This window comes from Capsicum annuum, unplaced genomic scaffold (assembly GCF_002878395.1).
Source record: "Capsicum annuum cultivar UCD-10X-F1 unplaced genomic scaffold, UCD10Xv1.1 ctg83390, whole genome shotgun sequence".
Taxonomy (NCBI): domain Eukaryota; kingdom Viridiplantae; phylum Streptophyta; class Magnoliopsida; order Solanales; family Solanaceae; genus Capsicum; species Capsicum annuum.
Window position 1 is genome coordinate 62,821 of NW_025894259.1, and position 15,601 is coordinate 78,421.

The 15,601-nt window shown below is 32.1% G+C and overlaps 1 long non-coding RNA gene across 1 annotated transcript; it reads left to right on the forward strand.

Moving 5' to 3' along the window:
* Positions 1–9,962: 9,962 nt before the first annotated feature.
* Positions 9,963–10,565, forward strand: LOC107860995. Its single transcript, XR_001671697.2, has 2 exons — positions 9,963–10,048; positions 10,153–10,565. It is a non-coding gene; the product is annotated as an uncharacterized LOC107860995 (long non-coding RNA).
* The last annotated feature ends 5,036 nt before the right edge of the window (positions 10,566–15,601 follow it).

Genomic DNA, 15,601 nt, shown 5'->3' on the forward strand with positions numbered 1-15,601 from the left:
ATTTGACAATGTACATATTTTTGTGGATGACGTACCTATGTTATTTTATCGTGTTCTATGCTCTTGATGCTTGTGTATATTGTCTTTTATCTTGAGTCGGGCGTCTATCAGAAACAGCCTCTCTACCTCTGTAAAGGTAGTGGATGGACTGCATACACTATACCCTCCCCAGACCCTACAATGTGGAAATATACTGAGTTTGTTGTTGGTGTTGTTGTTATTTAGAAAATAATCTCACGTTAATCAAACAATTCAGTAAATTCTATATGAAAGAGAGAGAAATTAAAATTAGGCTAGAGATTATTAAGTTGTAAATTTTCTTACAAAAAACTAAAAAAGAAATCAAATCAACTAAACTATATTATCACCTTTTCTTCATTATAATTTAAAAAAAAAAAAAAACACAAAAAAGGAGGAGAAGATGAAGAGAAACAAACCTTAAAGAATACTTGATGGATATATGTGGCTATAGAGAAGCTTTTGATATTACTTATCATCGCTAACATAAAGTCCAACAAATAATATTATCTACGATTTCTATCATAAAATTTGTTCAGCTATCTAGTAGATCTCATTATACACCTCAATTTGAGAAAGATGTTCAAAATTGGGCATTAAGAGAAAAGATAGTCAAAACATAACAATGGAAAATAAATTGCAAGTTTTACAAAAACTAAGGATAATTGTTTTTTGATAATAATTGAGGAAAATGTGAAAAGACGATATATTTTATTTTTAGAAAGAAAATAAAATGAGCACTAGTCGTATTAGATTTTCTATTCAAAGTTTTCAGATTTTACTTTCCATAAACAAAGATTTTAAAGAAACTTCTACTCATACATTCCATACATTTTAGAAGTCCTTAAAATATTGTAAAAATAACTAAATAACATGTAAAAAAAAGTAATAAATGAAAATTTTGTATTATCAAAAATAATAAAAACAAAAATACTAATAATAATCTTTTGGAGAGAAAGTTAGATTATTCATGTCAAACTGAAAAAAACTTCAATTACTGAAAAATATCTTGATTAGAATAGTATGTCATTTTTTTCTTGGGTTGGTTCTTATTGTATCCAATTTATTACTTTTGATATTTATATGTCTAATCTTCAACATAGTTTTGAAGAGAAAGTTGTACTGTTTATGTCAAACAACAACAAAAAAAATGCAATTAAAGAAAAATATTTACACGGACTTATCATTGATACACAATAAATTGAGGTTTGTATGAATTAATTAAAATAATAAATTTTATACAAAGAAAATATACCTGAAAGAGTTGACCAGTGCTAGAGAAAAAATATAATAACCTCAAGCTAAGATCGAAAAAGGAGAAAATAAAAGTGCAACTCTGTATACAATATTCAAAATCAAATAGGCAAAAAGAAATAAAAATCTTTAGTTGAAAAAGAATAAAAGCAAACAAGTGAAGATTTTTTTTTTTTCTTCAAAAGTTACGTTGTCATTTTATTTATATATAAAAGTTATTTACTTTATGTTATCGGAATAAAATCAAATTGCATGTAAACCTAAATTTTTAAAAAAATAAATAGCATGTAAAATCAATGTAACCTTTGATTTCTTTATTTAGTGGCAACATACTTATTTAATCTGATCTTCTGATTAAAGAAAATTCAACTGAAAAAGAAACACAAGAAATTATCAAAATAAGAGAATCTATTGTCAATTGTTGATTTTGTACACTTTATATATAATCTTTAAATTTAATAATTAAAAGAAACAAAAAAGACAAAAAAATATTAAAGAATACTAAAGCTAAACCTATTTTTTTTCTACGACAAAATCGTATCTAAAGTTTAAACCAAAATAAACAGTAATCCTACTCAATAAAAGAAACAAAAAAGACAAAATATTAAAGAATGCAAAAGCTAAACCTAATTTTTTTTCTTCGGCAAAATTGTATCTAAAGTCAAACCAAAATAAACAGTAATATTGGGTAGAAATGTAGGAGTAATATATTGAGGTTTTGGGGTTAAATTAGGATGGTGGATTTTGGGTAGAATTAGGATTAGTTGAGGGCATTTATTATAGTCAATATTTGATATTATAATAAATAATAATTTGAGAAAAATTATGAAAAGACGATTTTATCTAAAGTGGATTCTTTTAATGAAGAGCAAAAAGTTCGAATCAACTTTTCTAAGGATCTTCACAGTGGCACGCACCTCGCACATGTAACTTTTAGTTATTTAAAAATTAGACGATTTTGTCTATTGCGGAGGTTTTAATGAAGTGCAAAAAGTTCAAATCACTTCTAAACAATATTTCTAAGACTCTTTACACTTTTAATATATTATAGATTATAGATTATGGATATAGAGATAGATAATATAAACATAACATATATTTTATTGTAAACACATATATATTTTACCATCAGAAGTTTCAAGTGGTTAATAAATCGTCACTTTTGCATTTGTCATGCAGTACCTCTTTTCGTTGCTGCTAGAGCCTAAGAGAGACGCATCGATTTGAACCATATTTATAGTATGATAATTTTATTTTTATCTTTTCTATATTTAAAATCTTTCCTTATTTTTAAAGTTAAATCTTTAAAAAATCTTTGATTACTTACTTAAAACCTTTAAAATTTTGGTACTTTTTATATTTTTCTAGTCTAATGCTTTACATTTATTTCTAGATTTTTCAGATCTTCTTAAAACCAACTTTAGTTGGTCTAGAATTTTTAAACTAATGAAAAAAGTCTTGAACTTGTAACTTTTGATTATTTAAAATTAAATAATTTTATGTATTACGAAAAATTTTAATGAAGTGCAAAAAGTTGAAGTCACTTCTTAAAGATCCCTCACACTTTCAAACAATATTTCTAAGGTCCTTCACGCTTTTAATTTAAGTACGTTTGTCTCAAAAAAATTTGTATAAACTAATCTCATAATGATAAATTTTAATTGTTATACATTTTGAAATTTCTTTAAATGATTAACAATTTGAAAGTATATAATTTTTTAAGTTTTATGGCCTGACCTTCATATTTATCATAATAAACGTAAAGTTGAATTGAACAATAAATTTATTTGAATAAAGAAATAAAAAGGGAAGAGGTAGACCATTAATTTTTCGACCTCTTCATTCAGTGGCAACATGCTTGTCATCTAATTTTCGATCATAAATTTTCAACTACAAAAAAAAAAATGCAAAACTATCAAAAGAATAGAATCAATTATGAAGAACACATTAGAGACTTATTATCAAAAATTAACTCTAGTATCCTCTTTATTCCTACGACAAATTTAGATCTTTTTCTAAAAAAAAATAATACTTTTTCTCCTTTTTTTAAAACACATGCGATTAAATAACGTAATTTATCTCCTATTAATTTGTTAGGAACTCCTATTCTAATAAAAAGAGGACTAAAAACTTAATTTCAATATAAACAACACGTTGAAAATTTCATTTAAGAAATAAATCGAAAAATCCATAAAAAAGATACGTGAGCTGTTGGAAGTTTTGGGGAATAAAATATAACATATATATGTCTTTATCTATTAATTTTATTTGAAAAAAATAGTAAAAGGAAAATTGTAAAAAAATTAAAATACCTCGAAACTTGCATGTAACCTACTTCTATTTGGAACCAATTCGAATTAGTATATAGAATATGATAAAATTTTAATTAATTTCTATTTCTAAACTCTAAATTTTAGGAATTGTGATATAGTTAAATAAGGAAAGATTTAATACCTTAAAATATAGTAAATTTAAATTGCTAAATATAATGAAAATAGTAAAAATATGATTTTATCTAAAGAAAAGTCCTTTAATGAAGGGCAAAAAGTTCAATTTACTTTTATAAGGATCTTCACACTTTTAATATATTATAGATATAGATATAGATTATAAAAAAATATTGGGAGAAAAGTCAACGGTTGATGGTATTTAAGAGAAATTTGTTACTTTAAATAACATTTTGCCCTTAATAAATTACTCATTGTAATGACTCTCTGCTTATGTATAGATATTTATGTCGCACACTATACTCAAAGGTTTGTGTGACCATATCTCGTGTCCGCAACAAATATTGAGCGAGCCATTAGTCATAACTTACGTCTAAGCATATTGAACTATATCGAGTACAAATATCCCAAACACTATTGCAACTAACTAATCACAATATGCATGTATAATCATTATCAAAACATACATATAAATTTCACTCTAAATATACCTTTAGCCCAATCTCCATTCGCCTCTCAACCCTAACTCTACCATCTCCATCGATTATCAATTGTAATCTCTGCTCGCAGTGGCAACGGAATTCGATGGGTTCGGACCATTAGACGAGAAGTCAGTAGTGGAGTATATAAAAGATACTTTAATTTTTTTGTTTCGATTTTTATATCAAATAAACTGACTGACCAATAACTTGATAACTAATTGATGAATAATCATTAAGCCAGAACGAATCAAATGATATCATATTGGGTCGTTAAAGGTTCAACACATATAAGAACCGATAATAAATAAGTTAAATAGTTTGCACAAAATGAACCGAATCTCAACTCAACTAAATGGAAAAAAAAAAGCACCAATTTTTTTTCTCTGTTGTGATTTGTATCTGAGACATCATGGTTCTCAACCTAATACAACAACTATTTTCCTCATCGTCCTATTGGAGTGGATGGCAATGAAGATGAATATGGATTGGGTGATGACAGAGGCATAAATAAGAGTCCACTTTGCAAACAAACATCATAACTAATCATAGATTATAAACAATGACATAATAGGACACAAATATAAAAGAGACACCAAAAGTTGCCAACTTTCGTAGAAACCTCAGCTCTCACTCAGGATTGTTCACATACTAGGTAACCCTATGGACTCAAATATATACGATCTAAGACTATTAAAAATAAAGGGATTCCAAGCCCCAGTTGATTCATACACTTTTCTTAAGTTGCACAGTTACAAACATCTATAGAGTATCTCTTACCAAACGAATTATTTCAATTTTTAAAATGTGCTTCTATTAAATGAAAATTAAAACTTAATAAGAAAAATAAAGAGAGGAAAACGTAAGAAAATATCTATGTTTTTTTCCCTAGCTTTTCTGTATTGTTTTTCCCTCCAAATTTCCACCTCCCCTGCATCTTCCCACCATCCCCTGTTCTATCATTTTCTTGGTGAAAAACTTCCCCTTATAGAGCTATAAATTTTCTTATGATTTATTTTGGAGAGATGAATTGATATATTACCACTAGATCTATTTTTTTTAACTTTTTGTTCTTAGATTCTTCTAAATATACATGTTGTTTTCATCAACAAGATTGTTGGATACACATTTGTGCTTCATATTTGGGATGTAGATGTATATGTTATTTCATTCACTACTAAGTTTTATTAATATTATGATGTGGTGTAGTTTATCGATTCTCTGTCTATTCGTATGGCACTGAACACATCATTTTTATCAATTACTTGGTATTAACTTGTTATCTTAGATATCTTCATATTTGGTTTGCTTTTTTTCTTATGAATGTGCAGTGATGCCGAAGATTAAACGTTTTAAGAATCCACTAAAGTCTGCTAATGGACATGCTTTATTATCAACTACTCCAGCAGCCAAAGTCCTCCCAGATGCTTCAACAAATCACTCACAAGTTCATGAAGTCCAACAACAACAACAAGCTCATGTTTTCCCCCAAAAAGAACAAGTTCCAACTCCCCCACAACAAGAAGAAACTCCATGATCTTGTGAGCAGCAAGAACAAGCTTTAATTCTGCCTTGTAATTCAAGTTTGACATCTATTCGTCGGTGTTCATCTCCAAAATATTGGAGAGTAGCGACCGAAGGTATATATGTCTTATGTAATTTTGACTTTAACTTATGAGTATCTTATGTTTTTTTCTTTTTGATTGAGTGATTGATTTTTCTTCTTAAATGACTCAGAAAACACTATCAAGCAGATTAATGTCAAAGTCAATGAGATTAATTACCTTCCTATTGGAGAGCGCATTGTTGTGAATTTTGATGAGTATGATGCAGCATATGGTGATACGCAAGGATTGCTCGCTGGATACTGTGGATCATTGACAATTGATTATAATTTATTTCCGATTAATTTTTAGAAGTGGTCAAGGCCATTGAGCATGCCTAAGAAATACATGGAAGACTAATTTGAAATAATACTAAAGGTACAATTATTCTTACATATATATTTACTGATATCAAAAAGATTTTAAAATACATGAGAAAACTAACTTTTTTATTTGAAGTCTCGTTTTCTTTTTCGGCCAAGTAAGTATACTACATACAGGTATTGCAATGCTAGCATTTCAAAGAAGTAGGCTACACATAGGCAGAGATTATGGAATGAATATTTGACCCAACCAAAAGAAAAAATGAGATTATCAGAAATGTACCAACTAGTATAACAAAAGATCAATGAGCTAGTTTTGTTGCCTATCATCTGAAACCATCAACAATTGTAAGCTTCAGATTATGTTAGTAAGTTTGGTCTTATCATAATTAAATAGAGATGAAAATTTTAAGTTGTATTTGTTTTTTTGATAGGAGCTTTGTAGAAGAAATAAGAAAATTCATAGGAAGCAAACAATGCCACACACTGGTGGTTCAAAAGCTAACTCGAGAAGACGATATGAACTAGTACAACATTAACTTAATAATTTTATTTTTCTTTATTTAAAATGTTTTAGGATAATATTTGTAAGTGGTAATACATTTCTTTATTAGTTTCTGAAAACTGAAAAACTTCCTAGTCACGGACAAATATTTATTGAAACTCATAAGAGAAAGAATGGATCATTTGTGAATGATAAGGCTCAAACTATAGCGATAAGTATGGCATCAGTATATTTTTTTTTACTTAATTTCATTATTACTGTATAATTTTTTCATCTCAAGTCTCACTATTTTGTTCTTACTATTGATATTTTATGCTTGTGGGAAGAATTAAATTGAATATGACTCAGTGTAACATCAATGAGTCTAATGTTTCCCTTGAAGATATTATTGGAAAGATATCAGGGGCAGAGCACTCTGAAAGAGTAAGATGTATGGGCATGGGAGCAACTCCATCAAACACATTCGTGAATACCAAGCGGCGATGTAGTGAGTTGAGCATGTCTTCATCTAGATATGGTGAATCATCAACAACTTCTACCTATTTGTGTCAAAAGGTTGCGCGTTTCGAGTGTCAATTGGAAGTAACCCTGAATGCACTGAAGAATTACATAATATCAAAGTAAGGAGAGATTCCTGAAGAATTTACTCATCTGTTTGCTCCTCAACCATAGGTAAGAAGTAAATATAGATTGTACTTCTTCTGTTACAACATATTCTGATCAGCTTAATAACATAATACTTCTTTGTGGTATCAAAATAAAACAACCTCTATCTGATTTACTTTATTAAAATTTATAGTCCATGCTTGAGTTTTTGATTGATCATATTCAAAGTATGGACTTAGTTCTTAATTATATTAAGCTGGGTATAGTTGTTTGGACTCCATATGTCTCAGATTCTTTCTCTATTTCTCTTGATTAGCTATGGAATAGGTAGTTCAAACGTATGAATGTTTTTTATTCTATGCTCTGGCATAAGATAATTTACTGATTTGGTAGTTTTGCACCCACCAATCAACCTTGTTAAGTAGTGTAAATTTCTGGAGGCTTAGGATAAGAGTTTTACAGAACACTACTATGGTGATTTGTATTGAATATTAATTATTTTAACTATGTCAGCTTGTTGAAGCGGGGGAGAATGAACTTGTTTCACCACTGAATGTAATGGGCTCGACACCTGATAACAACGCAAATCATCAATCAAATACTTCATGTAGCTTTATATGAATTTGAATTTGTAATGATTGTCTAGACTTGTGTTTACCATAATTTAGTTTAATGTCCAGTCCTTACTTTAGTTTGATGTTTAGTACTTACATTAGTTTGATGTTTAGTACCTACTTTAATTTGATGTTCAATACTTACATTAGTTTGATGTTCAGTACCTTCATTAGTTTAATGTTCAGTACCTCTTTAGTTTGATGTTTAGTACCTGCATTAGTTTGAGGTTCAGTACTTACATTACTTTGATGTTCAGTACTTACTTTAATTTGATATTGATCAGTACCTACATTCTTTTGATGTCATAAATGCCTTCATATCAAGCTAGACCTAAGCAATTACCGCAAATCTTAATTTCTATTATTTACTTATTCTCAGTGCTCTGAGATCTCATTAAGTTTCCTCTTACGCCACCATCTAAATTAGATCCTATGATAACTATAACTACCATTGCATGAAACCTTCTATCCATGTTCCTTATGAAATATTGTTCAAAATTCTACAAATTCAGTCCGTGCTACAGCAATACACATTACTTGGTAACTTCATCGTACTTACAGAACTACTGTCATGATTAGTTCCTGTTTATTTTATCCTCAAAAATCAATGAGAACTTTGATCATATTCAGATGGGAAAAGGCTCAAATATGCTACTGAACTATCAGAAATGACTCATTTATGTCATCCGTTAAAAGTTGGGCTCATTCATGCCATCGCTGTTATAAAACTGGTCCATCCATGCCATTACTTTTTAACGATGGTTTTCTAAAAAACTACTTTTCCACGTGGCCTCTTATTAGAGGCCCACGTCATTTTTTTAAAAAAAGTTAATTTTTTTTATAGTTTTGATCCACTAAGAAGAATTCACCCACACCCAACCTATTTCCTTAACCCACTTTAATATTACTCTTAATTTTGACTCTAGATTTAAACATATATATAATCATTTAGTCTTCGAACATAAAATTTACACACTTGAATACTACGTTTAAAATAATATAGGCTAGAATAATTAATAATTTAAAATAAAAAATGAATAAATTGTGATTAAAAATTAATTTATTTTGACTCTCGAAATTCAAACATCATCACATAATTTAGGATGAAGAGAATATCACATAAATGAAGGACCACAACTTTTAATTAGGAAGAATACCTAAAAATCTCTTCTAAATTTGGATTATAAGTTTTGTAATTGAATTATTGATAGTCTTAATTATTTCGTGAATTTGGCTATTTGGTAGTCTTTATACTCTTTAACGTGGACGAGACGTAGAGCATAACTTTTTTCTGCGTGGGTGGATTCTTTAATATACACATTAAAGATCCATTAATATACACATAAATAGTGTCTGGGTGAGAAGGTACCAAATAACACTAAAAAATATGTGGACTGAAAACACCCTACGTACCTAGATGGTGGTCTTTTATTTATTTTATATTTTTTTAAACTCTAACACGCCTAAAAATAAATTATGCTCTACGTCTCGTCCACGTTAAAGAGTATAAAGGCTACCAAATAGTCAAGTCCACGAAATAATTAAGACTACCAATAATTCAATTATACAACTTATAATTCAAATTTAGAAGGAATTTTTAGGTATTCTTCCTAATTAAAAGTTGTGGTCCTTCATGTATGTGGTATTCTCTTCGTCCTAAATGATATTCAGATTTCGAGAGTCAAAACAAATTATTTTTTAATCACAATTTATTCATTTGTCATTTTAAATTATTAATTATTCTAACCTATATTATTTTTAACGTAGTATTTAAGTGTGTAAATTTCATGTTCGAAGATTAAATGATTATATATATGTTTAAATCTAGGGTCAAAATTAAGAATAATATTAAAATGGGTTAAGGTGATAGGTTGAGTGTGCATGAATTCTTCTTAATGGATCAAAACTTAAAAAAAAATTTAAAAATAACGTGGACCTCTAATAAGAGGCCACGTGGCAAAGCAGTTCTTTTGAAAACCACTGTTAAAATCGGTTTTATATTGGCGATGGCATGAATAAGCTCAACTTTTAATGGATGGGATAAATGAGTCATTTCTGATAATTCAGTGACACATTTAAGCTTTTTTCCTATTCAGATTATGTGAACCCTCACATTGTTGGAAAACTTCCAATCTAGTGGATTTGAACAAGGAAATCAACATTGGTTGTCTCTTAGCTACATCTCTTGTTTCTGCCAGGTTTAGTTGTTGATCCTAAATTATTTTTGCCTGAATATTTACTCAACTGTCCTTTTCTGTTTCATCCCTTTCTCACACCGTCTTTTTTTCCTTTTCCTGCTCAGTATATTCTCAAAAAATGTTGGTCGTCTGAGATCCTCCGTGGTTGGCATGTCATTCTCTTCTGATTTACCCATACTTAGTTGTGCTCAGAATATGCTATCTAGTGAATTTGGGCTGGTTGTGGTGTCCTTCTCATCACTTGATTTTGCTAGTTTCTTTGTTGGGTAAGATTATCTTTGTTTCTTTGTTTCAATCTATTGGCCATATTTAGCATCCATGTGATTATGTCATAAGATGAGATCTTCATCAGGTATCTTTCTGCTGCTTTGGCTGGTTTTAGCGAACCTCAAAGACGAGTTGTATCCATCGAGATATATTCTTGATGGGAGTAAGACTCCCACATGTACTACTTTGTTAAATTCTTGTCAAGCATGGAAAAGATCACATTGATAACAAGTTCCTATTTTGATTTTAGTAGCCTGAGACTTATTTAAGCAGTACCCTGTTTGATCACTTCTGAATGACACATATTTCTCATGGATGAAGCCAATATATTCCCTGTTATGATTTACACTTTTGTTCTAATTTCTGAAGTTAAGAATTGCTCTTTGTTGCAAAAAATTTGTACCCAACGGAATAGAGATTGCCTCCCTATACCATTTTCTTCCACAGACTCGTACAATTTCAACTAAATTCAGGAAAATGGTTTAGATAATTATCGTTTGAAATGTACTTCATCTTGAACTAGTTGTTACTTCCAGCCAAATGGAGCCTTAAATAAAAAAGAAGCTTCTCACTCTCTGTCCACTTATTTTTCCCATTGATATAGGCAGCTAATGATGTTAACGTTTCTGTATTCCCTTGCAAGTGGGCATGAAAAATTTCACCTTGGGCGTGGTTTTAGCAACCTCCGATTTCTCCTCACCAGCAGTTGCATTACCAGCAACAACTTCAGCGATTATTCTGAACGTAATGGGTAGTTGTTTAGGTTTCTTTTGGAGATGTATTAACCCTACTCAATCGAAGAGTAGTCTTGAAATGACTGATAAATCATGAATATTCATGTTGAGATGTACTGTTCTTTTTCTTCCCATGTACACCTATCGATAAATTTTTGTTTTCGCCATTCTCTGGGTTCAATTTAGAGGCCCTAGCAAGGACGAGAACTCATCAATTGCATGCTGGATAAGTCTAAATAATCTAACTATGGCTTAATAACTAAGTTCTGCTATTATAGAACCTTCATAAAGCGTCTTGGAATTAACATTTGAACTTCCACAATCCACATATTCTCCTTAACTTTTTATATTGGCTACTGGATTCCAGTTCTCTCCAGTCCATGAAGATTACTTTGTTGAGAAGAGGTTATTAGGGAAGTACAAGGGAAATACACTAAGCTCGTAACCCTTTATGGTTTCACATCAAAGCACTCATTCCCAATGGAACAGTGGAAGATCAGTTGAATGGGGATAGAGCAAAGGACGGATTCCTTCCATAGCCTATACGGATGAATATCATTGTAGAAATTGCTAGTGCATTAGCTTACCTCCATTCTTATGCCATAATACATCATGATGTGAGACTAGCAACATACTCCTTAACAACAATTGTCGTGTCAAAGTTGCAGATTTTTGACTTTCGAGATTGTCCCCGAATGATGCTAGTCATGTCTCAACTACTCCTCAAGGAACAGCTGGATATGTTGATCCAGAGTATCATGAATGTTACCAGTTCATGACAAAATTGATTTTTATAGTCGTAGGGTTATCCTCATTGAATCTCATCAGTGCCTGCTGTTGATAATAATAGACGTAGACATAAGATCGATTTGGCCAACTTAGCAATAAATAGTATTCAAAGATGCGCGTCCAGTGAGCGGATTCGATGTGCCAAATTATCAATTCAAATGCTTCTGCACTGACAGGCCTCATTTTTTGAGTTGCAAACCTTCCAGTAAACCCCTATGACCCTATCTAGCAGTTAATTTTTTGATATAGCTATGCAGCACCTTATGCTATGATTAGGCACCGTGCCTTTGATTCTTTTGTGTGATCACCAAGAGCACAAAAGAGTATTGCTTGATGATATAAGCATCAAGATACAATTGAATAATCATTTGGATTTGGTTGTCTGTTGTCGATGATTAATAATGTGTTTAATTTCAAAGTTTGTGTAGCGACGTATAAATACTAATAACTTTTTTGATGAATGGTGTCTAGTAGTATTTAACAATCACAGTCTCCTGTTCTTTTATGTGTGGTACTATTTGTTGCTTTATTTGCTTCGCTTCGTGCTATCTGGTTATTTTTTTCTTGGAATCCTGCTTTAGTAATGTTCCTTTTATGCCGGAAGTCTATTGAAAACAACCCCTTTACCCCACAAAGATAGTGGTAAGGTTTGTGTACAACCTACCCTCCCCAAACCCAACTTGTGGATTACACTAGGTACATTGTTGTTGTTGAATAGCACATCCAGAAGCATTCGCCTACTGATCCAAAACCAATAATTATATAAATGCATGTCACTCTATATCCATAGGCAGATCTAGAATTTTAAGTTTGTGGGTTCGTTGGGCAAAATAAGAATCCTTTCTCAAGAGTAAAATACCATGGATCAAATTACTATATCCATTCCAATTCACAGAAACATTTTATAAGTTCTATTTTCTTCCTTATCAGGTTATTATTTTTCAATACTACCTCCTCCACAATTTGTCTGACGTTACTTCATTTTCAGGGAAAAAGAAATTGGGGTTGATTCTTGGTTCAGGTAAATCAGTACTATATTATTATCCCTGAATGTGACATTTCAACACAATAGAAAATTGTAATGGCCTGTAGTTCAGACAATTTTAACTCCCAACCGCGCACAGTGATATTCAAGGGAAGAAGAGATAACACTAAGCAAGATGTAACGATATCATGGAGCTCAAAAGTGAGATGGAATATAAAAATCTTCCCAAATTTATATAGAACCTGCAGTTTTGGTCAGGAGTTCAATATTGACATTAAATGGAGCAACAAAGAGGTCCAGTTGAAAAGAATATAGGGCATGAGATATCTAAATCTGTGACCCTTAGTTTAGATTTTGCAATTTTTATCATTTCATTTATACTAGATATTTAGATTATAATGTCAAGTTAGAGCACTTCACTACCTCTAATTAAATTGACTTTTTGCTGGTCTTTAATAGAACTTCAACACGACCATATCTGTTTCACACACTTTGAACAGCTTATCGAACCAAAACAGAGAAAAAACAGGGCCAGCAACTATTGTATACTATTGACGCAGAAAAAGAGTTGTTCATGTTAATAGAACTTTATTGAAGGGAAGAAAGGCTAAGGTTTACAATATAATCTGAAAAGCATAAAACTAACTAAAACAAGAGTAGGCTATATATATACATAGCCAATAACCTAAAGGTCCATAAACTAAAGGCCCAATAACATATGGGCTAACATCCCCCCTCAAACTCACAATGCAACAGCAATAAGCATTGAGAGTTTGTCACACAAAAAACGAAATCGAGATGCCGACTGAGCCTTCGTAAAAAGGTCAGCAATCTGCAAAGACGATGGAACAAAAGGAAGCGATATGGTCCCGAGCTGTAAATGATGACGGGTGAAGTGACAATCAATCTCAATGTGCTTCGTACGCTCATGGAAGACAGAATTCTTTGCAATTTGTACCGCACTTTTGTTATCACAATGCAGGGGAGTAGGCATAGAAATGTGAACCCCCATATCTGCAAGAAGCCAACGTAACCAAATAATCTCACATGTAGTCACAGCCATAGCACGATACTCAGCCTCCGTGGAAGATCTAGAGACAACATCTTGTTTCTTGCTCTTCCACGAGATTAAAGAGTCTCCAAGAAACACACAAAAACCAGTGGTGGATTTACGATCATTGCGATCTCCATCCCAATCAGCATCACTATAGGCTCGCAACTCGAGAGATGACGTCGAGGGAAACAAGAGATTCTGAAACTGAGTGCCACGAAGATACCTTAGAATACGAAGTACAGCTCCCCAGTGCACAGAAGTAGGAGCAGTAACAAACTGGCTAACAACATGAACTGCATGTGCTATATCTGGACGAGTAACCGTAAGGTAAACCAAACTACCCACAATAGTCCGATAAAGACTCGGATCTGATAATGGAACACCATCACTAGGAGAGTAACGTGCATTGATTTCAAGGGGAGTATTTACAGTCCTGTTGTCAGAAAGACGCGCCCGTGTAAACAAGTCAGATATATACTTAGTCTGAGAAAGAAGATACCCTTTCTTAGACTGAGCCACCTCAATACCCAGAAAATAACGCAGCAAGCCCAAGTCCTTCATTGCAAATCGATGAGCCAAATCATGCTTCAATAACTCAATACCACTATGATCATCACCAGTAATAATCATATCATCTACATATAAGGACAATAGAATTCGCCCTGCACTTGTACATCTAACAAACAATGCTGAATCATGGTTACTCGGGACAAATCCAAGGGAAGTAATAACAGTGGAGAATTTCTCAAACCAAGCACGAGGGGCTTGTTTGAGACCATATAAAGCTTTTCGAAGCCGACAAACTTCACCTGGCTGGTGGTCAATACCTGGGGGAGGAGTCATATAAACTTCCGCGTGGAGATCACCATTCAAAAAAGCATTCTTGACATTCATCTGAAATATCTTCCACTGTCGAACGGATGCAACAGAATAAGACACACTTTTATTAAACGGTAAGGCAGAAAATTTTGCCAGTTTACAACCACTACAATCTGAAATATCACTAGTGTTCACATGACCCAAAGCACCACTAGAGACCAAAAAACGTAAACGTGAAACTGACACATGTCCTAATCTGGAATGCCAAAGATAAAACTGAGAAGACAAAGGACTCAAACGAAAAGAAGATAAATCTATGCTAGAGGCAGCAACTACAGACACTTTGAGATTCTCCAAGACATAGAGTTCCCCCAACCTACGGCCGGTCCCAATCACCCTCTGAGTGTGTTGGTCCTGTATAACACAAACAGAATCAGAAGTCAAGAATGAACCTTGGGCCTAACTCAACCTCAAAAGCTAGCTCAAGAGGTGAGGATTACCCAACTCCATATAAGCAAACCACTAGTCCATTCCCCAACCAATATGGGACTTTTACCCACTCTAACACCCCCCTCACGCCCAGGCCCAACTAGCACTGGCGCATGGACCGGGAGCCCAAAACGGGGATGGACTTGGCTTTGATACCATGTTAATAGAACTTTATTGAAGGGAAGAAAGGCTAAGGTTTACAATATAATCTGAAAAGCATAAAACTAACTAAAACAAGAGTAGGCTATATATATACATAGCCAATAACCTAAAGGTCCATAAACTAAAGGCCCAATAACATATGGGCTAACAGTTCAGGCTTCAACACAATTGGCAAGCTTTTGTTAAAAATCAATTCCTCTCCCAGTTTCGAGACAACAGTTGTGAAAGCCCAGTGTAAAATACCACATGACACG